The following is a 23,549-nucleotide window of genomic DNA, read 5'->3' on the forward strand; positions in this document are numbered from 1 at the left end:
GAAACCGAAGAACTGTGGCAGGCGTGCTACCTCCATCGAGTCACAACATCAGGTGGCGCTGGACAGAATTAAACTCCATTAGCCCCCATCATAAACCTACTAGCCAAGGTGCCAAAGCCACCACTCTGAAATCCAGCATCCACAGACACTTGGTTCAGGGCTCTACTTAGAAAGGGGATCCATCTAACCGCGCTCAATAGATTGAGAACCGAATTAAAAGGACCTTCTGCAGATTCACATAGATACGTGGTGAAGTATCACATTTTGAGGACAGTCCTGCAGAATCTGAGACCGGAACGGTGTCGTGCTAGGTGCTGTACGGACAGAAACCAGAAAGGCGGTCCATGCCCCAAAAAGCTTACAATCTAATTAGAAGACCAAGGACACCAGATGGCCAGGGACAGATGGGGGAACGCAAGGGAACAGTGAGATAATACCGCTCAGCGGGCTGCGGAGCAGTGGTGTCAGCACACCAGCAGCCCTACTGTTGGCAAGATTTTGATAGCTATTGTCATAAATGAGAGTTATAAATAGGGAGGCTGGATAATGAGCTAGCTTTGTAGATGTTTGTGAGGAACTCCTCTCATTTGTGAAGTGGCAGAGATAGAATGAATATAGATGATAATAATAATGATAAATTGCACTTTTCTGAGTTGCTTATTAAAAAAAAATATGGTGGGTGGTGAGCAGTGATTTCTATTAAACACCGCCCTGAACTTGACATTATTCCTGGTATTATTAAATTATTGTCCAAGCTAGTCCACTTCCCCATAATTTCATTCTAAGTTACACAAAAATGCAGCTCTGTCTTCTCAGTATTTATACACCTCATATCAAAGTCCAGTAATCTCATAAGTGTTAATAGGTTTTTATCCTTGCAGTAGCTTTAGGAGATCGGGAAATGCTGTTTCTCCTATTCTGCAGAATGGGAACTGAGACACGGGGTTGATTAATGGCTTGTCCCAGATCATTTCATAACTGCTTCAGGAATTCAACCCAAATCTCTTAAGTCTCAGCTCAGTGCTACATCTCCTTGCCGTACCCTTCCTACGCACCTTCATGCTACTATTCCAGAATTAGCTAAGACTTGCCACAGAGCTGCTTAGAATTTTTTTGGATTGCTCATTTTATGTCAGAAAAATGCCAATTCATCAGAGGCAAAACGCTTTGTAGAAATTTGTTGATTTAAGGGGAAAAAAAAAAAAAGGCATTTTGATAAAGTCAGCTTTTCTTTGGAACAGAATGTGTCGAGTGTTCTGTTTGGAAAGGATCGGTTCAAGATTGTGTTTTGTTTTTCATTACATGTTGAGTAATATACATTAAAAATCAAAATGAAGTGTTTTCTTAAACAGCATGTTTTGACTGAGCCAAAATAAATTTTGTAATTTATGCACAAAAGAAAATGTCCAAATTCATTTAATACTTTTCTTGCCTTTTGGAACAACAAACACCTGCAAACCATGCGCAAGAGACTGAACAAAAATAATACTATTCCCTGCAATTTTTTACTGGGAATTTGAGAAAGACAGTAACCTGAAAATCAAGTTCAGAGAGGCCTGTGTGAGAGTCAAGAAACCCTGGTTTTTGCTTTCCTGCCGGTTCCATTCTGGGTGCCAATCTGGCCTTTCTAACGTATTCCATTGCAACAATTTGGACCTGGAAGCAACAAGCTTGAAGGAAAAAAAAAAATCAATGCCAAAACTGCCCCGAAGAGCAATAATGTAACTTTCAATCCAAAAGGTCAACTGTTATCCCACACCTGGCATTCTTTGCGATATTTTTTTTGTTGTTCGGAAGTTCATTCCTGGGCAGGGACTTTACCACCACAGTCACACGGAGCGATCCCGCTCCACGGGGTTTGGGAAATGCAAGTTAACACTGCTTATTTTGGTATGCTAGGAAGCTGAGGTTACCTGATGATCCTTGCAAATGATTTATTTTCCTGTTTTTCTTGTCCCTTGGAAAGGAGCTCAGCTTTTGACCTGGGTCTTTTGTGTTCCTCAGCCCTTACCGGAGGAGCAGAAGGGGTTAAAATCCACAGGCCGTTGCTTCTCCTGGTACAGCTCCTGCTGCTTGGATAATGACAGCCCTGCCTGCCAGGATAAAAAGCACCATTTAACTCAGCGCTTCTTATGGGCACCAGGTTCCGCCACCATTCGGGCTGGATGAAGCCAAGGGAGCCAGGGGCAGCTGAAGAGGGGAGGGAAAAGGGACCCCGAGTTGTCAGCGGCTGCCAATTCTGACCCAGGGCGGATCCGCCTCTCTTATCACGCTGAACGGATGAAGAATTTGCTGTGGCCGTAAAAATCTCCCCCTGCGTGCAGCCACACTGGCTCCTTGCAGCCACTGCCTTAGAGCAACAGTCCTGCCAGGCCCCTCCGGAGGTGGTGGGACCTCCCAAGGACACCACGGCTCAGCCTTCTGCGGAGGAGCAGAGCTGCAATTAGAACCAGGGTGGGGGTAACTGGTCACCGACATGGGCTTGATACCCCTGCGACTGCCTGAGAGATGATGCCCAGTGGCTGAGAGACGTGTTACACGAATCGCGTGCCGATGTTAAGTGTTTAGGGAGGATTCCTTTAGTGCATAGGACGCTGGTCTGAGGCTGAAAACGCCCAGGTTCAGCTCCTTTTACCACCCTGACTCCCCATACAGGGGAAATTATATACACGCTAATGCACAGGCGCTTAAGTTCAGGCTAGAAATGCGAGACAGAATGTGTAATAGCCCCAAATAACACCATTTTATCAGCAGATTGTGAAAGAGAAGCCAGAAATCTTGAGTGGAGGTCTCCCGCTCTAAGCATGCATCTACGCAGGCTCTGCAGTCGCAGGTTCTGCTGGAAGGTCTATTGAAGTCAATGAGCCTTGGGTTGGATCTCATTGCAAAAAGATAATCAAATATCATATTAACTCTTAACTCGGAACAGCATATTAAATTAGAAGCTCAAATTAACCTGAAACTGCATTTATATAATGAGAAAATTTAAAATCTGTGTATCGTGAAGGTGGGCGCACTCCTAGCCAAAGCTGTTCTCACCAGCCTTGAATCTCAGAGCCAACCAACCTGCAGCGCTGCATTTCAGCCTATTCCCTAAGCCCTAAGCCTGGGATTTCCACCGAGACAGAAGGATGTGTGGAAAATAAAGCCATCTCCTACTTACAAGTATTAATCTGTCAAACACAGAGGGCTGTTACTAGCTAGACCCCAACCAATGCCAAGAACTGAAAAATCCCAGAGGATATTATGAGTCTGCACTGGCATCTGACCATCACAAATAGCCTCTTCCATCAGCCACACAGATTTCCAAAAATATGAAGGAATCTAGTCCTTGCTGGGATTAGCGTCCAAAGCCACTCGGCTCTGAGCATCTTGAACATTAAAGCAGGTTGGTACCCAAGTTTAAGGCCACCTCTAGCTGTGAGTTTTATTTATTTCCTTCTTTGAGACTGTTCTGCTCTGTGCTAAATCCATCTCCTGACCACCTGGAGCGTTTGCGAGTCTTGGCTGTGATGCTTGTCTGTTTAGATAGACTGTAAGTAGAGCTGGTCAAAAAATTTTGACAGAACAGTTTTTCGCAGGAAAACGCAGTTCTCTTGAAATCGAAACGTTGCATGAGAACATGTCAATTCTGACAAACTTTTTTATGTTTAAAGTGTCAAAACAAATCAGTTTGATTTTCTCTCTTCATTTCAGTTATGCTGAAATGTTTCATTTTGAGGAGATAAACACATTATTTTAATGTTGTTTCAATTAATTTGTTTTGACATTTTTACATATTCTGTATTGTATTGATATAAGTTTAAAATATACTATATATTGCATAAAATATTTGATGGTGTTTTATTTATTATATGTATTATCATCATACGATGCTAAATATTTCCCATAGCATTTGAGTGCCTCAGCACCACAGAAACAGAAGATATTGGTGGTCTCAAATTGTTATTGCTTTTGAATTTTTAGGCCATAAGAGCTTTGTGGGAGCGTGGTTCTCATTCGAACTGGAGCTTAAAAAAAAACAATCACAAATCAAAAGGCGAGAATTTCCCAAGGAAATAGCACGTCCATTTTCCAAGCAGCTCTGGCAGCTCAGTGACTGCGTAGCGCAGCTCCACTCCGCTCTGCACATCAGAAAACCAACTTCTCTGCTTGTTTAAAAAAAAAAAAATGGAAAAAAAAAGAGAGAGAAAAAAAGAAAATGCAGATTTTCCAGGGTGAAATTTATGTGGAATGTTTTCATGAGCATCAGGGATTTAAAAGTCTGAATACCATTGACCTCCTGGGGCCTTTGACTTCCAAACCACTTATGTACTTTTAAAAGATATATTCCACCTCCTTCTTGGAAGTCTACCTGAATTATTATTTTTTTTTTTTTTAACTTCTTTTAAACCATATTTTCGCTCCTCCGTGCAGAGCGGAGGGGAACTGCTACCCGTGAATTTGCGCCGTGAAGTCTGTGTAGGTGGTGGTAAAAGTAGGTTGAAAGAAAGGGCAAGGCAAGTGGCAAGAGGGAAGGAGAGACCGGCAGCGCGGAGCAGAGCTTGTAATGAGGCAACTCTATTGATTCTTCATTTCATGGATGAAAATGTCCCCAATGGCTCCCGTGCGTTCGCTGCAGTTCGATAAGAGACGGAGGGCAGCGGGTGTCGGTGGCGGGGTCTGCGCGGCGAGAGGACGGAGAGCCCATTTCCCATGAAATGCCCATTTCGGCGTGACGGTGGAGGGAGCAGGAGGCAGAGCATGGCCATGCATGACCACCCTCCTTTCCCTTCTCCTCCCTTCCATCGGGCCAAAAAAAAGGCGTAAAGAGGTGGCAAGGGCTGCTCCGTCCCATTGCAAGGCCGCCAGCATCCCTCGGAGAGAGGGCTGAGTCTTCGCAGGGGGGAGCACGATGTTTTGTGCAATGGGAATAAAAAGGAGAAGCATCCCCAATCTTTGGAGGTTTATTTAAAATAAGGGGGGGGGGACACGGGATGGGACTTTTCCGTCTGCTTTTCCTCTTACAGGGACGTGTCTCTACCGCCCGGCGCTGCAGGTTGAAATCTGCATTCCCCCACGCAGCTGCTCCAAGCGCACCTCTGCATGCAGATCCGCCTGGTGATCCGCTGTTGCTCCAGCTGGCCTGTCACTACGGATTACAGCTCTTTGCTAATAGCGAGGACGGCTCTAGTCTGAGACCTCCATTAAAAGGCTGACGTTTCCACCTCCCCGCCCCACAAACGGCTCCATCCCCGCCGACGTTTCTGTACGCGCGGCCCCGTCTCTGGGGTGGGCAGGGAGCAAAGAGCCTCAATTTGTTCCTGTGTTAGGCAACAACGGAACAAGTTGAAGGCAGGAAAAGATGCCCGAGGATGATACATTTTGAAAACTCTGGATTATTTACTGGAAAGTTGATCTTCTCCCCTTGTCGTCAGCACATCCGTAATATTGGAGCCCCATCCCTCTGTCAGCAATGGTAAAACTGAGCACTGAATTACCCCCTGGAAGAGTCCGTGAGGAGAACGCTTCGTTACTCCGAGCCATACTGTGGAGTCTCTTTGGAAAGGAGGAATGCTCCTGCAGGGAGAGATTGCCCATCCATGCCAGACGCTGCAAATCATTAGCCCTTCATTGCCAGAGGATTTGAAGGCTCCTGACAGATCAAAAAGAACTGGCGTGGACACTTGACCTTTCTCCATTGCCGGGAGGAAAGCACTGACCAGGAAGACTAGCACACGCTCTACTAGGCTCTACAAAGGGAGGGAAGAGGGTCTGGAAGAATTCAGAGCTATTTGTAAAACAAACACTGCTGCTTCAGCACAACCTGTGCAGTTGGCCGGCGTTGCCATCACTCGTGGGCATGCTGAAGGGGCGACTTCCAGTTTGGCATGTGCCAGATGCCATCACAACTCCTCCTGCTCCAAAGGGGACATTCAGAATGAACGCCCAGAAGACTTTCTTGTGGATGCTGAAAGATTTACGCCTTTGCAGGCTGGGAACAGGACAGGACAGGCTGAAACGTAGTTTTTAGTTTCATTGGCACAGTGTCCCTCCGAAGGGAGCGGCAGTCCCCTCCACCAGCATGCACGCAGCTGACTCCTGCTGGATTGTCCCCACTGCACGATAGATCCCACATGCCTCTGCAGCCTCCCAAAGTGGCTCTGTCTGAAAGCAATCCGGAGCAGGCGTCACATTTGTTTCTTCAACAGCCTGACTCCCAGAAAGATCCCGTGCAATCAGCTGGCCAAATCCAAATCTGAAAAACACCTCCATCACTGGTCATGATTAATTAATACTGCTTTGACATTCCCCAGGGCACCTAGCAGCTAGTCGGAGCTGCTGGAGAAAGAGATGCTGTTGGGGAAAAGGAATAAACAGACTTTCCTCAACTGCAGCCATGGAATTAGATAATGAATAGCTAGCTAGCTAAATAATTTTCTCTGAGTGGTAGATCAAATGCAGAACAGGAATACAGCTAGCTGGCTTATCCCTCTGAAATCAAAGGTGTTTGGAAGGAGTTTCCAAAGAAAGAAGGGTATTAAGAGTCTACTGTGCTCATGAAGACATAGCCCGAAGTTATCTATCATGTCTAACGTGACTGTTTACAATGACAGGCAGCTATTCTTGGACATTTTATTCTTGGTATAATATTCTTGGACCAAAGCAGCTCAAGGAAGCTTCCTGCTAATTTACATGTCCCTCTTCTCCCTCCTCCTGCCTGGATTGCAGGCTAGACAACACCTCTGCTCCCACGGCATCAGCACGGTTTCCCCCCACCGGCTGTTGTGTGCTTGGCCTGTATTCCTTGGGGAGATACAGCTAGCAGCCCAAAGTATGGATTCTTCAGCCGCTTCTCCTATCTGACCCTTAAACGCCTCTTCTCTCTAAATCCATACGCTCTGTCCAGATTTGTCCATTAACCACACAGCAGAGGCTCCAGTGACAAAAATGTTATTCTGCAGGACTTGAGGAAGTCGGTGGGAGTTCCGGCAGCATCCCGGATTCAGGTACCAACCCTGTGATGTGCATTGTACCTAGCAGATGGCGGTCTAATCCCTGCCAGCACGCAATGCCCGGTGTGCAGAGAGCACCCGTAACCCCTGTCTGATTGAATATGCATATTCACATCTGATTTTACTGGAGCGTTAGAAGTCCCTGGGTACAAACTCATCCGGATGAATCAAGTGTGAGATGCCCAAGTTTGAGGTCCTGTCACAGCAAAGAGGAGAAATCTGCTGGTTCCTCTTTACCCACACATCTCCCAGTCGTGAAAGTCTTGGATCTCCTTTCGTCCCCTGCATCCCGGAGGATACAGGTCCCACCCTTCAGATACCCTCATGCCCTCCTCCTTAGACGTTCAGTTTGGACCCTGCTCCCGTTGCACTGAGGGTTTCTGAGCGTGGAGCTGGCTCCTCTGCCTTCCTGCACACCTTCACCCGGCGTCTGGAATCAGTTCCGATCACTCCCTTCCCTCCCTTTTTGCCACCCTTCCCCTTCACCCACCTTGCTCCTTTTCTTTACCGGTGGCAGCGGGCACAGCCAGGACGCGTTTTTAATACTTGCCACCTCGTTAGCAATCTTCTACAGGAGGAGCAGAGGAGGAGAAAAGAGGAAAGCGTGCAAAAATGGAGAGTAAGGGAAGTTGAATTAAAGGAAGAGTAACAAAGAATTGAAGGTGTGAATGAGAAAGTGCAGCAGTAGAAGTAGTATGAGAAAAATCCAATGGGTGAGAAAGAGATTTGTAATTAATCCAGAGCCTAGTGAGGGGGCAGGGGAATGGAAGTCAAGACCACACGCTTCCCATGTGCTTCTGCTACTGATTTACTGTGTGACTTCAGAGAAATCTTTTTATTTTCTCCTTTTATCTCCCACTGCTCTGTACCCTTTGAGTATCTGTTATTTGAGGTACGAATTGTCTTTATCCCTGTGTAGCATTAAAGGAAACTGCAGTCATAGGCACTAAAGATGCGAGACATTTTTAACACATACTAAAATTAGGCACAAAAAAGTGCTTGGGGATTGACTGACAATGTTTATTAATTCAGCTTGAATCCATTAGATCGTTACTGTCAAAAAATGTGATGAGAAAAATTTAAAAGAATCAAAGTACATGACTGCATTATTTCTTAACTTAAATGCTTCGTATTGAAATGTTTACAAAGTGGATCTAGCGGGAAATGAAAAAAAAACAAACAAAAGTGAAATAATACAGGTATGAAAAAAAGCTATGCATTTCTGCAAAATTTAAAGTTTTTAAGTGATTTTTTATTTTCCTTTCCTTCTAGTCCTATGTATAAAAAACGTCTTTTCATTCTTCCCCCCCATTATGTCTGAATTGCTGAAATTAATTTTTCCCCCTTCATTTTTTGTTTCAGAAGCAAACAGACAAAAAAAAAAAAAAAGAAAGAAAAGAAAAATCATTATTCCCTTATCCCTACGAGGAATTACAATAACTGTCTGTCAGATCTTCATAACAACATGAGGGATCTCAGCAAGGCTGAGTTTCTCTGAGTTTCGTAAGCTGATGACTTTCAGAGTCCTTTGCTCTCTTCTAGTCTAAACCTGCATTCAACAGAGAACTTGGAAGTAAAATAATTAGATTTACAGAAAAATAAATGAGCAAATCCTTGTATCAAAAATGAGAAAAAAAGTTCCCAGGAAATAATCTGAGAGAGACTGGATTTAACTTTTTCCATTAGAAATTGCCACCTACTGCTGGGTTTTTTTTAAGGCAGTCACAGCATCTCTTTTTGCCCTCTGTTTCTCTGAGTTCTTTCTTTTCGTTTCATGTGGTTCTCCTTTTTTTTTTCTTTTAAAGCACCACCATCTCTAACCTGTAGCCAAATAGCCATGAGGTCCCTACAGAAAATTGCAACGTATGATGTCCAAGCGCGTCTGACGTTAAGCAAAAAAAAATAATAATAAAAAATAAAAAAAAATAAGAAAAGCACAGCTCCCTGCGATCAGCCATCCCCGATTCAAACCACCGTGGTGGGCTCTGAACGAGACAGAGACACGCGGGGATGGGAACGGCGTGTAGCGGGGATCCTGCTCCTCGGGCACCGTCTGGCAGCCGTTCCTCTGTCTGATCTGGGGAGCACAGGGCCCTGCTCGCAGCCACCCGCTGGCAGTCTCAGTCCCAGCGGTATTTAGGGAAGCATCACCTGCTTAGCTTCCCGCATCCAGCGGATTCCAGGAAAATTAGGCACATATATAGGAGTTAAGCGTCTAAATATCTCTGGGTGCTTCCACATTGTCAAAGAACTTGGCTCCTGGGTTCCTTAGCTATAGAAACTGCATTTGTATTAGTTTGCTTCCACTAAGAAGAAACCCAGTTCTGGGTATGTTTTGCTTTAGTAACATCAGTCGTGGGCAACATGAGCAGGCACAAACCCTCCAACGGCTTCTTGTCATCTTCCACAGTCCTCCAGCTCTGTCCCAGAAACCACTGCATGATCAAACCCTACGTGTGCACACAAAACTCATCCTGAGCATTTTACTGCAAAAATACTGCAATATTGAGCTGGAAATCAGCCCTCATATCCTTTCAAGCGCCTAGAATTTTAAAATCGCACATAAAAATAAAACCCAGAGCGTATCCCAGCTCTCCTGTTGATTTTCCCCGGCTCCAAATCTTATTTATGGAGGACTGCAGACAAGCAGTAACGCTGTGCAAGGGCAGCAGGGTGTCTGTCTGTCCCCAGCCCTTCTGTCCAGGTCTATGATGGCACCTGAGGGAGGGTCATGCCCCCCAGCATCATGGAATCATAGAATTGCTGAGGTTGGAAGGGACCTTTAAGATCATCAAGTCCAACCATTAACTTACCCTGACAAAAACCACTTCTAAACCATGTCCCTAAGCACCACATCTACCTTCTTTTTAAACACCTCCAGGGATGGTGAATCCACCACCTCCCTGGGCAGCCTATTCCAATGTTTAATAACACTTTCAGTGAAAAAATGTTTCCTAATATCCAATCTAAACCTCCCCTGACATAACTTGAACCCGTTTCCTCTCGTCCTATCACTTGTCACCAGGGAGAAGAGGTCAGCCCCCATCTCTCTACAACCTCCTTTCAGGTAGCTGTAGAGGGTGATAAGGTCTCCCCTCAGCCTCCTCTTCTCCAGGCTAAACAACCCCAGCTCCCTCAGTCGTTCCTCATAAGGTTTGTCCTCCAGACCCCTCACCAGCTTTGTAGCCCTTCTCTGGACACGCTCCAACATCTCAATGTCCTTCAAATCAAAGGATCAAAGGAGTGTCCCCGTTATCTGGGACACGAAGGGTTTGGGGACTGGACTGCACTGGTCTCGAGGCTCTGCAGAAGAGCTCCCTTGGAGGAGCAGCAGTGAGGAAAAAAAATAAAATGCCATGGACAAAATTTCTGTCTTGCAACTTGAAAAAAAGCAGAGTAATGAGAAGCACTGCAGGAGAATCCACTGCCGGGACGGACTTATCAGCCTCTTTTGCTCTTCTTTTTAATGTAAGCAGCTTTATCATTAATTTACTGCAAATGCTGAAGTTGGTAAAAAGACTAATTTGCTGCACCAAAACAGCAAGTCGCGATTCAGGCTCCTTAAAGCACGATGCACGTGTGTGTGTGTGTGTGTGTGTTTGTATGTGTGTATATATGTGTGTGTATGTATGTATATATGTGTGTGTGCTGTGTAAGTAAAAGCCCCATCTCTCTATGCAAGGGAGGGAAAGAGATGCAATTAGCATATTCTTCCCTTGTATATTCCAGTAAAAGGCCAACTTCATTAGTGGTCTTAGGCAACGAGAAGAGAAATTAATTCAGGCCAGACTCCTAAACGCCGAGCCATTTTGCTGGGGTGGAGGGGAGTTAGATGCAAACCAGTGCTGCTTTTGCCCAACACTGGAAATGTAAAGACTCAGTGCTGCTGAATATCAGTTTTGGAGGGGCTACGTTTCCTGAGGACATGGGTTGCTGAATTCTTAAAAAAAAAAAAAAAAAAAAAAAAAAAAAAAAAAAAAAAGAGCTGATTTTTTTCCTCAAGCCAAACTTGGAGCCGAGTTCCCCGAGTGGTTCACATCCAGCGTGTGAGCTGGAGGGCTCAGAGCCGCAGCGCTGCCTGTAAGAAATTCAGCTTCTATGCATGGAAACACATGCATTTAAAAAGCTCTTCTGAAAGATATCAGCCTAAGTGACCTGCCCAAGGTCATATATAACACGTCGGTGACAGCGTCGGGATTGAACTATCTTGCTACGGTGCTGCTTTATTCACACAGCGCTCTTGCATCCCAAAACAGCCGCTGCTCCCGGTCCGCTGCTGCCTTCCACTCCTTATCACAGTCTCCTTAGAGACACATCTGTCCTGTGCTCCGCAAACCATAATGTACCTATAGTCTTTTATTCACTATCTGTCACCACGCAGTTTTATTACACATCCCTGAATTATCCAGCCTAGTCTACAATTTGCTTATTCCTGCCAGCCGTTCTCCCTTTCGACCCTCGCCTCACCTTTCAGCCTTGTCAGTGTTTTAAGGCTTCCAGGTACTTGAAATGCAGGGACAATTCTGATTCCCTGGGGAAAACCCAGCAGAATTTCACTGAGGCCAGTCTGCAGGTCTCTTTCTCTCGCTTCTCTCTTTTTTTTTTTAATGCAGATGGTTAGAAATCAGGAACTAGCACTGGTCTCTGCAGTCACATTTGAACCGATCCTTCAAGAATACTAACTCACCACTGCCATTTTAAGGCTCTGATCCCCATTCTTGCCGTCTATAAAATTTTATTCCCATCTCTTCTCCGCTCCCTTTCACCAGAAATCAATCTTCCAGTAACATAGGTAAACTGTAATCCTACCTCATAGCTATTTTTCTTTTTGCATGCATCTTTCTCATGCATTTTGCAGAACCAAAGCTCCCTTGTCCGTCCCTCCCCTTTCCAGCCAAGCCCGTAGGCACAGTAATCATCACACCCACACCCCACCTCATCTGCAAATTTGCACCTGCCCGTCACGTCTCTCCCTTGTTTGCAATCCAGGAAACGAAGGAACCCTTCGCCCCGATGTGGCAGTTTGTCTCAGCATTCGCACTTGCCTTGCCCGTGGACTTTGTGTTCCTACCTGCCAGCTCTCCCCCCCTCCCCAGTCCCCCATCTGTCTCAGCACTTTATTCCATCTAGAGCATATTCACAGAATCACAGAATGGTTTGGGTTGGAAGGGACCATAAAGCCCATCCAGTTCCAACCCCCCTGCCCTGGGCAGGGACACCTCCCACCAGCCCAGGTTGCTCCAAGCCCCGTCCAACCTGGCCTTGAACCCCTCCAGGGATGGGGCAGCCACAGCTTCTCTGGGCAACCTGGGACAGGGGCTCACCGCCCTCACAGTAAAGAAGTTTTTCCTGATATCCAATCTAAATCTACCCTCTGTCAATTTGAGGCCGTTACCCCGTGTCCTATCATTACACTCCCTTCTTTCCTCACAGCCATCAGCTTTTCATCCTTCCCACCTTTCTCAAGGAAACGCAGTTTTATTATCTGCCTCGGCCCTGGTGCAGCTGATGGTGGAAGGGAAGTGTCCTCTCTGCTCACCTGGTGATGCTTTTAGCCCCTGGACAAGTGGCCCTCAGAAAGTGTCACCTGCTGAAGCTGAACACCCCTCTCTGTAGACAACAGCCTGTTCTCTCTTCACCCAAACATCTGTCTATGGCAACAGGAAAAAAAAATGGCTGCTATGAGAGGAAGAGTGTGGAGAAAGGCAGGTTCCTCTTTCCTCCCACCAACGTGGTGCCAGTGATGGTGGAAGAACGCGGGCATGATGCAGGATTGTGCCCAGCGCGCAGCAGACAGGCTGGACCTCCATCTGGGGGGGAGCCTTGGGACCCTCTGGTGCTGTGGCACTGGAGAGAACACGTGGGGAGAGGAGATGGGACATGGACGCTAATGGGCTCCTTAAGTGACCTCTCTCCGCGCTGCCACTCCTGCCAGGCTAGTTCAGTTAAATCTCTAGGTGCACCCAGGCGTTCATCTCTGCTGCAGCCTTCCTGCGTAAGCTTGGGCAAATTCTTTAAGGTGACATTTTACAAACACCTGGGAGGCTGATTTCCCAACTGTTCAGCATATCCCACCGCGATATTTAGGGCCCTGTTTTCTGAAACGTTCCCTTGCCTTGCCACTGACTATTTTCAAAACCTGTCAAGGCCAACCCCGAGCTCCCATTCCTGCAAACTGAAATGCTTCCACTGCCTCTAATAGGATTTGGATTGATCCTCAAGCCTCGTGCTGCGCTCGCTCTGGTACAGAGCAGAGGTGACGGCATTCGCCGTGTCTTTTCCCCCTCCTCTGCCTAGACTGCGGGCCCTGGAGGGCAGGGAGCTTGTGTCTGTGGAGTACCCAGCCCCGGGAGGCTCCGGGCTGAGCTGAGCTCTGCTCCATCCTGCAGATAACGGCGGTGATAGAGGAAACCGAAATGTGCAGCTCAGGGTCATTGCTGCTGCTTATAACCACCCATTTTATGTCCTACTTCAATATCTACTGTAATCAGTGAAATTACTTTTGTGAGAGTTGACACAGAAGAAGAGATTGTTGGATTGATATTCTGTCTGGCATTGATGAAAACCTTTTTATAATACCTTAATCCAGCACCCACAGAAGCAATTTGCTAATCTCTTGCTGACTTAGCTTCTAGCGGGATCGACCATATCCAGTCATATTACCTGGCCGACCATATTATGTTCTTTCGATGCAGACGGAAAATGTCCTTCCTGACCCCAGAAGATGGTCAGCTTTTGCTTTGAAGCACGAGATCTGATTACCATTGTCCTAGATTGCAGGGCTGCAAATGCTGTTAATTGCTCCAAAGTTACGTAGCCTTTTACACTTCAAATCCATCCAGACTTTCATCTCCGCGACATCCTACAGCAGGGAATTGGGTAGCTTCACCATGCACTGAAGAAAGGACTATTTCCTTTTAATTTGCTTTAAAAGTTGTGCCCTTTAATTTTGATGTGCCCCCTTGTTCTTGTATCATCAAAGCATTAAAATGTTTCTGATCACTTTTCATTCTAACCTTCAGCTACTTTTGTACTGGAACCCAAACGTCCCTTCTTACTCCTAGCTTTCCCAGACTAAATAAACTATTATTTCTGAGCTTTCCGTATTTAACTTGTTAATATTTGTAAAGCAATTTAAAATATATTAATACGGTTCAATTATAATATCACTTCTATTTTCCATCCTTCCTTTTAATGTCTCAAGTATCCATCTAATTTGCCATCAATCTCCATTGATTCTCCCTCTGATGATATGTTAGGCTTTATAATATCCCGGGGAATATTTCTTCTGCCTTCCTGACCAGCATTTTGGAACTAAGCAGCTGAACTCCGGCGGATCATAAACATGATTCACTCGGCACTCGGCATGGGTATGGATTTGCCGCTGCTTAGGCTTTGATCCTGGAAATAGGTTTCATTATGTCCACGGGACTGTAATTAAAAATGTGTCAGTGTGATTGGGATTGCAGGATCGGGCCCGTTGCAGTCATGACTGCACTGGCTCAGCGACACTTGGGCCCACCTTTGAGAGCAAGCCCGTATTTGATAATTCTTTGAGCAATGTCTGAGCACTCGCTGACATCTCCTGCAGAAGCGGGGCCTGCGTGCCGTTTAGACCAGGGGTACGGACTGAAGTCTGTCCAGTCGCAAACAGGGCAGAGATGGGCCACGAGAAATGCTCATGCACTCCTCCTCATCCTCTGGAAAGTCGGGGACACGCAAGGAAATTATGTGGTAGCGGATCTAAAAAAATGCCCCCAAAAATCGCAGCCAAATCCCAAACTTTTGCACACAACTCATAACTAATTCCATTACTGCAGAATATTATGAAAACCAAAAGCACAAAGGGACTCAATAAAGCAATAGCCATACCCACCAGACCTAGGCGTCCCGGTGACACTGCACATGACAGCCCTGAGGCAACTGCTGACTTTGCATGTCCCCGAACAGCCGAAAGCTTATCCCAGTACTGATAGCGCGCATCCATGCCTTTCTGATCCTTCCAGTGTCCTACTGTTTTGGTTAGGCCACTTTTCAGTTTTTTCCCAGTCTTAACAAGGCCCGATCCGGCTCCATCACCAAACCATATCACTCCTTCCTCCATGTCATCAGCAAATACGCCCAGCAACGCATCCAGTTCTAATCACTGTATTTATCATTAACTCTTCTCCCCCAAGAAGCAAATAAGAAGATTGATACATGTGTATCTCTAAATGCACAAAAAAGAATATCAAAATACTGATGAGAACTTAAATTACCGCTATTAGGTTACTTTAAGCGGTCACCATATAAATATTTTGGGAGAATCCTAACTGGTGGTTTTTCGCTGGTTGATTAGATTTATCTATTCACTGGCCTAAAATATGGTACAGCAACCCACCATCATTTTCAAATACTTCACAGTTCTTTTTTTTCGGAGAGTGGAAATGGCAGATAAACACATTATCAGCATTCCCAGGCATAAAACAGCGAAGCCTGGAGTTGTTTTGCAGAAACAACTCTGAATTTGGACGACGTGACACAAGCAATTCTAGAAATAGCTGCTGGTCTTAAGGCTACGTTACATGTATCCTCGTTGCTGCTTTTTAATCTCTGTTCACCATTTTAGCACGAACATTACGCTGCCTTTGCTAGTCCTTTCCTTTGACTTTCTTGGTATCTCTCAAGCGTTCTTCAGTCTCACCTTGCACCTCCTAAAGCTCTCCCGGCGCCCTCAAAACCCACCTTTGATTTTTGCCTGCAAACCTCCCCCAGCACAGAGCGGTGCAAGAAACGCCTGGAATAACTCTGGCATCCTCCTATTCTAGGCAAGGAGGTGGCCTGAGCCAGGAGGGACCCGTAGCCACATATGTACCCCAGCATATGTCTGAGGGCTTCGCTTACCCGCTCGCCATCTGTACCTGCTTGAAGAGCAGTCACATGCTGAAAGCAGCCTGGCTGCTCCGGCACTCACTCATAGCCTGCCTCACTGCTGGTTATTCCACCGATCCCAGAAGTCCAGCAAAAGATTTGCACTTGCTCATCCCGGTTCTCCCGCCTGCCCTGAATCGCCAGCCTCCTCCCTAGGGTCACAGTTCCTTTCCCTCCATCCTTCATTGGGTAGTCTTAGCTTCTTCGTGCTTTTCTAATTATTGCTCTGAACTATTGAACAAACTTCTTTTATTTATTCTTCTGGTCCCGGCAGCCACACCTGGAACGCAGTGCCTGCACAAGGCAATGGTTTTAAAGCTCGCCCTCCCCGTCTTCCACCCTGCTTAGCAAGTCGGCATCCACGACTTGCAAGGATAAATTACCGCAAAGGTCTCCGGTGTTAGCAATGTGTCTGACAACCTCATACGCAGCTCCAGCAGGGTAAAGAGATGGCTAAATGGGATCGGTTGTGCCGACTCAGGACTTCTGGCTGAAACTGCATCCAAAATCGTGATGGACACAGCAGAGTCCAGAGCGCAGGGCCAGGCTCTAAATCACGCTCTAAATCAAACCCTAAGAAAGAGATCCTCACTCACCGTGAAGCCAGTTTACTCCCCTGACTTCGACAGGCTGTGATGATTTACAGCAAGATGTTCCAAGCTTTTCACAGGTACGCGCTGTGCAACGTAGTTGGGCTGTAGTATGCATAGATATAAAAATCCAAGCTGTAAGAAGACCTATCCTAAGGCTCCAGGCTTTATCTTCTATAAACACCAGGTGAAAGAATGTGCTTTCTATCAGGACAGCCATGAGACAGGTGCCACGCATGAAGAAACTGCAAGAACCAGAGCTACTCTGCTGGAAATGGGGCACTACAGGAGAATGGATGGGAGTGGGAGAGCTCCCTCTGCTCCTATATTCTGATTTCCAACAAAAAGCCCCAGAGAAAATTGTTTTTTTTTCTGGAGCTTCTCTTATGCTCGAGAACCTCTCATAGCTTGGTTTGCAAGCTTTTGTGTCATTGCTTGGTATGTGTCAGCCCAGAGCTGACTTTGTCGTAATTTGTGAACCTGTGGGAGGAGAGATGTCACTGTGATGGCAACCCTCCGATGAACAGTGCCCGACGCTAACACACGGAGAGAATTCCTTCTAGGGCTTGAAAGCTGTACTGGTGCTCCTGGCACCTGAGTTTCCACCGCTGCCCAGCATTTCTATCACCAGTATAAACAGTGAACAACAACAGTATATGTCTGGCAAAGGCTATTCACTCCGTCCTCCTCTGGAGGCCACCATTTGAAGCTGTTTCAGATTGTTTGCTCCGATCAGTTGCTGCTGCTCTGACTTACTGTTATTTTGATTGCCAGCGTACGAGGCGATCCATCAGCAGTGCAACTAGTTGTTTTGGCTTTTTTTCTGAAATAGGAGCAGGGAATCGTGTGGAGGAGAGTTCAAGCATTAGGGAACGCTATGTCAAGGCCTAGGGAGATGCCATCACGGGAGGCGCAGGGGCACTGGTGCTGCCGTGGGTACCGCTCGCACCCGGCACCGTGCTCCGAACGGGCCTGTCAGCAGGCACAGCAACAGCCTTGTGCATAGCTGAGCTCTGTCAGCTGCGCCTTGTAGGCAACAATAAAATGGATGTAGAGCACATGACTTCAGAAGAACAAACAGCAAAAATAAATAAGCGTCTTTCTCTCCCCTGACGCTGCTTGCAGGTCCTGCCTCAAGGCTGCGAGAAAACAGCTCGCTGAGCGGGGGGCTGCAAAGGCTGAGACATGTTGTATTACACTCCCAAACCCACCACAGAGGGAATCCTGGGCCTGACTCTTCGCTCCTTTTCAAAATGACACGTTTATGCCCAAGTTATGCCACCTTCACTTACGATCCGATCCAGCATCCCTGAAGTAAACTTGAGCCCCTTCAGTTGTCTTCAGCTCAGCCTAAATCAGCTGCTCCTCTGATTTCTGCTCTTTCTCCCGTTCCTCCTCCCACTAGTCCTAGCGCTTTTTCTTCCCTAAAACAGTACAGCTTAGCTTGGCAAGTCAGCAACAGCCTACGCCTACTCTCAAACCCTGGTGAATGTCACCTCATTTGTCTAGTCCTGCTCTGCCCATGTTTGACTCTCTCCAGACAGAAGAACCCAGTAGATATATCCAAGTTTCTCCCCCAGGCCTTTCTGCTTGATGATATTTCCCTTTTTCCACACCGATTACAAGCCGCAGCCTGCTGCAGCCCTGGCCAGCCGAGCTCTGGTCCCAGCAGGTCGGCAGGACGTGGCAGCGCAGAGGCGCAGCGAGCAGGGAAAAAACCTCCTCTGGCATCCGAGAACCCCCTGGGGTATCACATAGAGCCGGGAGGAGATGCTCTGCCCTGACTCAGCTCAGCACCATGCGGTAGCTCAGCATCCTGCTCCGGGCGGCAGCCATCTTCCAGGCAAGAGGAAGAACCGCAGGATCAGGCCACGGTCCACGGGTTTATTTAGAAGCCAGGTCTCTCTGTGCATGGAAATCCTCTGTGTGGCCTGGAAGGAAACGGGCCAAGGTCCTTACGATTGTTAAAAATCTCGTGATACTTTTGCAAGAGGGATGGTGTAAATCAAAGCAGAGGGCACAAGCTACCTAACTCCGGGTAATTTATATTCTGCCTCACTAAGTTCATCTCTGCACTTTCAATGCATGAAGTGATTTTTCACTTCCCCTGTAGTATTTCCTGGCACGGAAAAGCTGCTGGGCTCTGTCCCAGAAGTAGCTGCATTTCATCACCGGCTAAAAGATTCCTGCATGTAGCGGGGCCAGATCCTCAGCAGAAACTCCCGCCCGCCCCAGCGGGTTTGCGGCGGGGAAGGATCCAACCCAAGCCCCCATTCAGCTGCACCTGGGCTCCTTGGAGAAGAGAGCCCTGTTGTTATTTATCGGCCGCCCCCCCTCCCGCCCCCGTATTATGATTCGCGCTCGGCTCCAGCTCCGCCAGGCCGGGGCAGGCGCGGGGGGGGACGGACGGGACGATGCGGGGGGAGGCGGGCGATCCCCCCCCCCCCCCCCGCCTCGCTCGGCTCCGCGCCGCTCCGCGCCCCGCCGCGCACGGCCGCTGCGTGGAGCCACAGCGCCCCCTCCTGGGGCAGGGCGGCGCCGCCGGCCCCGCGGCCGCGGAGGGGCTGCGCGCTGGCGCAGCGGGGCGCGGAGCGTGGGGGTGTCCCTCCCTGCTTTTCCATCTACTCGTGGCGTGCCTCGGGCTGCTTTTGGGGCCCTTCGCCCTCGTTTCTGCTGCTTAGCGATTTTTAAATTTTTCAATTATTTTTTTCCTGCCTTCTTAACGTCTCTGCATCAGCCGTAAACAGCGTGTGGACAGAGTGCCCTGGATACACTCTAGAAATGCCCATCCGTTCCGGGAGGTGGGCAAGGAGACGGGTACGGATGCGGTGGTTCTCGGCTGGAGTCTGTTCCTGCAGCGCTTCCCTGAGCCACACACTCCAGGCAGGCGGTGGGACTTCTGCCGGAGCAAAGATGGAAGGATTTGGCTTTGAACTATTTCTGTTACGCAGACAACAATGATTATTGTCTGCTGGCAGACCTATTCCCGTGTAGCATTCAGCATCAGCCTTACACATAGTCCCAGTGTAGTAAACAGTGGAGGTGAGGAGGGAACACGGATATACTCTGCGTCATCACTTTTGGGACACCTTTTACCTATATGCGAGCCAATTCACCATACACATTCCTGCTCTCCAAAGTTTTAACACAGACTTTAATCAGCCTCATTCTATTCCTGCTCTTGGAGGGCCGCACAGTCTCCTCACTAGGCCCTATGGAAAGAGGGGAAGGGGAGGAAGGTCAGAGGGGTATGTTGATTAAACACATCGACCACCAGTGACATCATCTCCCCTGCGCAAACTGTGCCGTTTGTGAGGGAAGGGGCTTGCAAAGGCACAGGAGTATTTGTACCCTAAGGATGGGAGGGTTTTGCTCTGAACCAGGGTAAGACTGAAGTGGAGCCTTGCACCGCGTGTATTTTAGCTCCAGAGGCATATATGGTGGTTTTGTTCACGTACACACTCACCCATGGAAAAAAAAGCAACGTAACTAGCAGAGCACTTCGCCTGCTCACAGGCTCCAGCTCTTGATCAGAGAGAGCATGATGGGTATGGGATTGCCACTGCTCCCCCCCAGCCGTTCCCCTGCTCCCCCGTCTGCTGCTCCTCTGCCTTTCCAGCAGTGAAATCATTACCGAGTCCTGAGAACATGCAAAGAGCAGTAAAACAAACGTAGACGCACAAAACGTAGTGAGCTTTTTCTGCTGAGTTGCAAAGGGCTTTGGAGTCAGACAAACCCCAAATCAATGCCTGGAACTAACTAAAAGGGAGAAGACTGCGCTGGAGGAACAAACCACCTACTGAGAGACCTGCAAAGAAGACAGCGTGTGTATGCTCCTGTGAGCATCTGAATGTTTGATTCGCATAATAAGAATATCAATGCAGTTATTTCTGCACGTTACGGTGTGTGTTCGTGTGTGGATGAAGTCTGCGTGTCTGAGTGCGGGGGAAATGCGGGGCTGCATAGCTTGACTAGGTGCTCGCATCCATGTGAGAGCGAGACCAAGATGCTGTATTTAAGCATGGGGTGGACTGTGCGAGTCCGACAGCATGTGTTTTGTGTGCTTAGCGTGTACATGCATGCGAGGGAGACCACGACTGCTTGTCTACGTGGTGTGTGGGAGGGAGAGAGCCTGGGTTTGTCTGTCTGTCACTCACAAGCAGATCTGATCAATCTTTTTCCTTTATAAGGAATTAAAAAAAAAACAACCAAATCCTTCCATATTTCTTACACCAGAGTCTCATCTCCTCTTTGCTCACTACCTCCTCCTCTCACCACCCCCCAAATACTTCTCTACAACTCTTGGGAAAGCAGCTTTGGTGCCATTAACAAATTATTATTATGCACCCAGATGAGCAGCCAGAGTAAAGCGTGAAGGACCCTTCTGTCCTACCTAGTGCAGATGTCAATCACCAGGCTAAATTCATATGTTAAGACTGCCAGCGTTTCATCTGCTGCTTGTTTCTCTCCACGAAGAGGAGACTGCACCTAAGAAGTGACACCCCCTCCCCTTCCCCACTCCCAAGTGAAAGCGCGCAGGGACTCCCCAAAGCCAAAACACGCAGTCACATCTCAGCCCTCCTCTCTTTGGATCATCGCTGGGTCTGTAGACCCAGGCTGTGCTGGACCTCGGGGATGATGTAATGGCGAGGAGATGCCCTCTGTCCCCCTATTCCCCACGGACCGCAAAAGGCGAAGTTATGCTCCACACCAGCCTCGCAAGCAGCGCTGAGACCCAAGCCGGAGAAAACCAACCTCCTTGCGCTGTGGGATGCAGCTGCCCCCCCCGCCCCCCGCCATCGCTGCCCTCCGCCGGCTCTGCCGCTGTCTCCCAGTCCCCACTAGAAGTAGAGGCAATCAGCCCAGTGTGGGATTCAAGGCGACAGACTTTCCTTTTCCTCCCCGATTTGCTTGTCACTTGCGAAAACGGAGCAGTGGATTAAGTGGAGATGACACCATCTCCTCGGGGACGGTCTGTCCGTCCGTCCGTCCCCCCCTGCTCTGGGATGTATCGATACTCCGGAATACAGATGGAGCCTGGCTGCCTCCCACCCCCACCCTCCACCCCCGCCACGCCGCCAGCCCAGCCGAGCCGGGGGCTGAACCCCAATTGCCGGGCATCCTCCAGGGGCTGCGTCTCTCCCCAGCAGGAGCCAGTGCTCCCAGTGCTCCCAGTACCAGCGAATCTCGGCCCCACGCTCACCACACACAACCGCTAACCGGGCTGCAGGACTCCTGCCATCCAACAAACCCCCCCTACCCACCCCCGCTAACTCCGTGCTGGGGTGCGAGGCGGAGGCAAACGCCGGGGCGGAGGGGGGCCGGGGGCGCGTTACACAACGCGGCCGAGGCAGGACGGGGGGAGCCCGGCGGGCGCCCGCAGCCGGCGCCGGGGCAGGAGCATCGCTGCAGCCGCAGCGCTCGCCTTACCTGATGCTAATGTCCCTCTCTGGCGGAGATCTGGTCGCCCGTGGGTTTTATTCGGCTCGGTAGGAACTTGTGGGAGAGCTTCTCTGTCCAGCTCGCATACTGGGTGCTGGGCTGATAATGCAGGCGTGAAAATCCTGGGGCTCTAGCAGTCCTTTTCATGCTCAGACAGAAAATCCCCTTCCTTGATCCAGATCGCGGGCATTAAGGGCAGAGGCAAAAAAAAAAAAAAATCCTTTTTTTTTTCCCCCCTCTTTCTTTTCCTTTTTCTTGCCTTTTCCCCCCCCCTTCCCTTATTCCTGTGCCCCCCCTTCTCTTCTGCTGCTCAGTTCGTAGCCATCGGGGGAAGGAGCAAAGGCAGCAGGGAGAATGGAGAGGGGGTTAGAAATAAAAATGAAAAGGGCTCCAGGAGGGAAGCGAGAGGCTGGGCTTACCACCGGGGGAGGGGCTTGGAGCGGTCTGGAGAGGATGAATGGGGAAGAGGAAAGCAGGGAGGAGCCCCAGCCTGGCCATTTTATTCTAAGAAGTGTTTTGTACATAATTAGGAAAAAGCGGGGTGGGTGGGGGGGTGGGGTGGGGAGGAGGGACTTAAGCTCCGGCCAGACGGAGCCTGGGCCGTGGGAAGGGAGGATGAGACAGGGAAGGGCCGCTGGACGGGGCTGTGGGGGGATCTAAACTAGTCCGCCCCTCGGATTTGGGGAGGAAACTGCAGCGGGACTGGTTGAGATTCCAGGCAGCACCCATCCATTTAATATATATATTTTTTTTTTCGCCTTCCACCCCCACTTCCTATTTTCTCCTCACCGGAGCCAGGCAGCAGCGGGGCTCGATCCGCCGAGTGGGGAGCTGATAGCGGGGGGGAGGGCGTGGGGGGGTGGCAGGCTGTCCCCCAGCCTGACTCCACCCTGGGGGGGGGGGTCATACCCCCCTCGGAGGGGGGAAGGAGAGCCGTGTGTCTCCCCCAAGCCCGGCCGTGCGGGCGCGGTTCAGCACCGCGGACAGCGGCGGGCGGGGGCGCACCGGGCCCGGAGCTCCGCGGGGGCTCCGCGCCGCTCCGCGCCGCAGCGGCTGCCTCCGCCGCCTCAGCCCGGCCTCCGAGGCTGGCAGCGGACGAGCCCAGCCCGGCCGCCCCGGGAGGCAGCGGGAAGCCGACTGAGCTCCCGGCGCCTCCCGGCCTGGCTGGGTCCGCTCGGCAGGGCGGGCCGAAGTCCCCCGCGCTGGGCTCGGGGATGGAGGTGGGGGGTGCCTCAAGGGCATGACCCACCCAGACACGTCGCAGCAGCTCAGCAAAGGCAACCCAGCGTAGGAAGAGCATTTGACAATTCCTGCCTTTGTGTGGGGTTTCTAGCCAGGGAGCCCAGACAAGTAAGTGACTGGCTGCGTTGTGCTGGCAGAAGGCAAAAAATCAGCCCCCTTGGGTAGGGTATATGGGGCAAGGAGGGCAATGGGAGATACCTGCCTTCCACCCCCCTTCTCTGGCCTACAAGGACACACTGTCCTTCTTTCACCCATCCCCTGTGGGCTACATAACATTGTCTTAAGCTAAATCTTCAGCAAATCTTTCCTAAGCAGAATTAGAAGCTGTTTGGTTAAACTCCAGGCTGTTCCGATAGGGCTGAAGCTTAGC

The 23,549-nt window shown here is 49.1% G+C and overlaps 1 protein-coding gene across 2 annotated transcripts in view; it reads right to left on the bottom strand.

The window, feature by feature from the left end:
• Positions 1 to 22,443, bottom strand: part of BRINP1 (BMP/retinoic acid inducible neural specific 1) — a 90,225-nt gene extending 67,782 nt beyond the window's left edge. The window contains exon 1 of one of the 2 annotated variants that reach the window (XM_074608362.1): positions 21,926 to 22,443. The gene's annotated coding sequence lies outside the window, so the exon portion shown is untranslated. The remainder of the gene's footprint in view (positions 1 to 21,925) is intronic. The other variant, XM_074608363.1, reaches the window with a different exon arrangement.
• Between the last annotated feature and the right edge of the window lie 1,106 nt (positions 22,444 to 23,549).

The sequence above is a fragment of the Larus michahellis genome, chromosome 15 (assembly GCF_964199755.1).
Source record: "Larus michahellis chromosome 15, bLarMic1.1, whole genome shotgun sequence".
NCBI lineage: Eukaryota > Metazoa > Chordata > Aves > Charadriiformes > Laridae > Larus > Larus michahellis.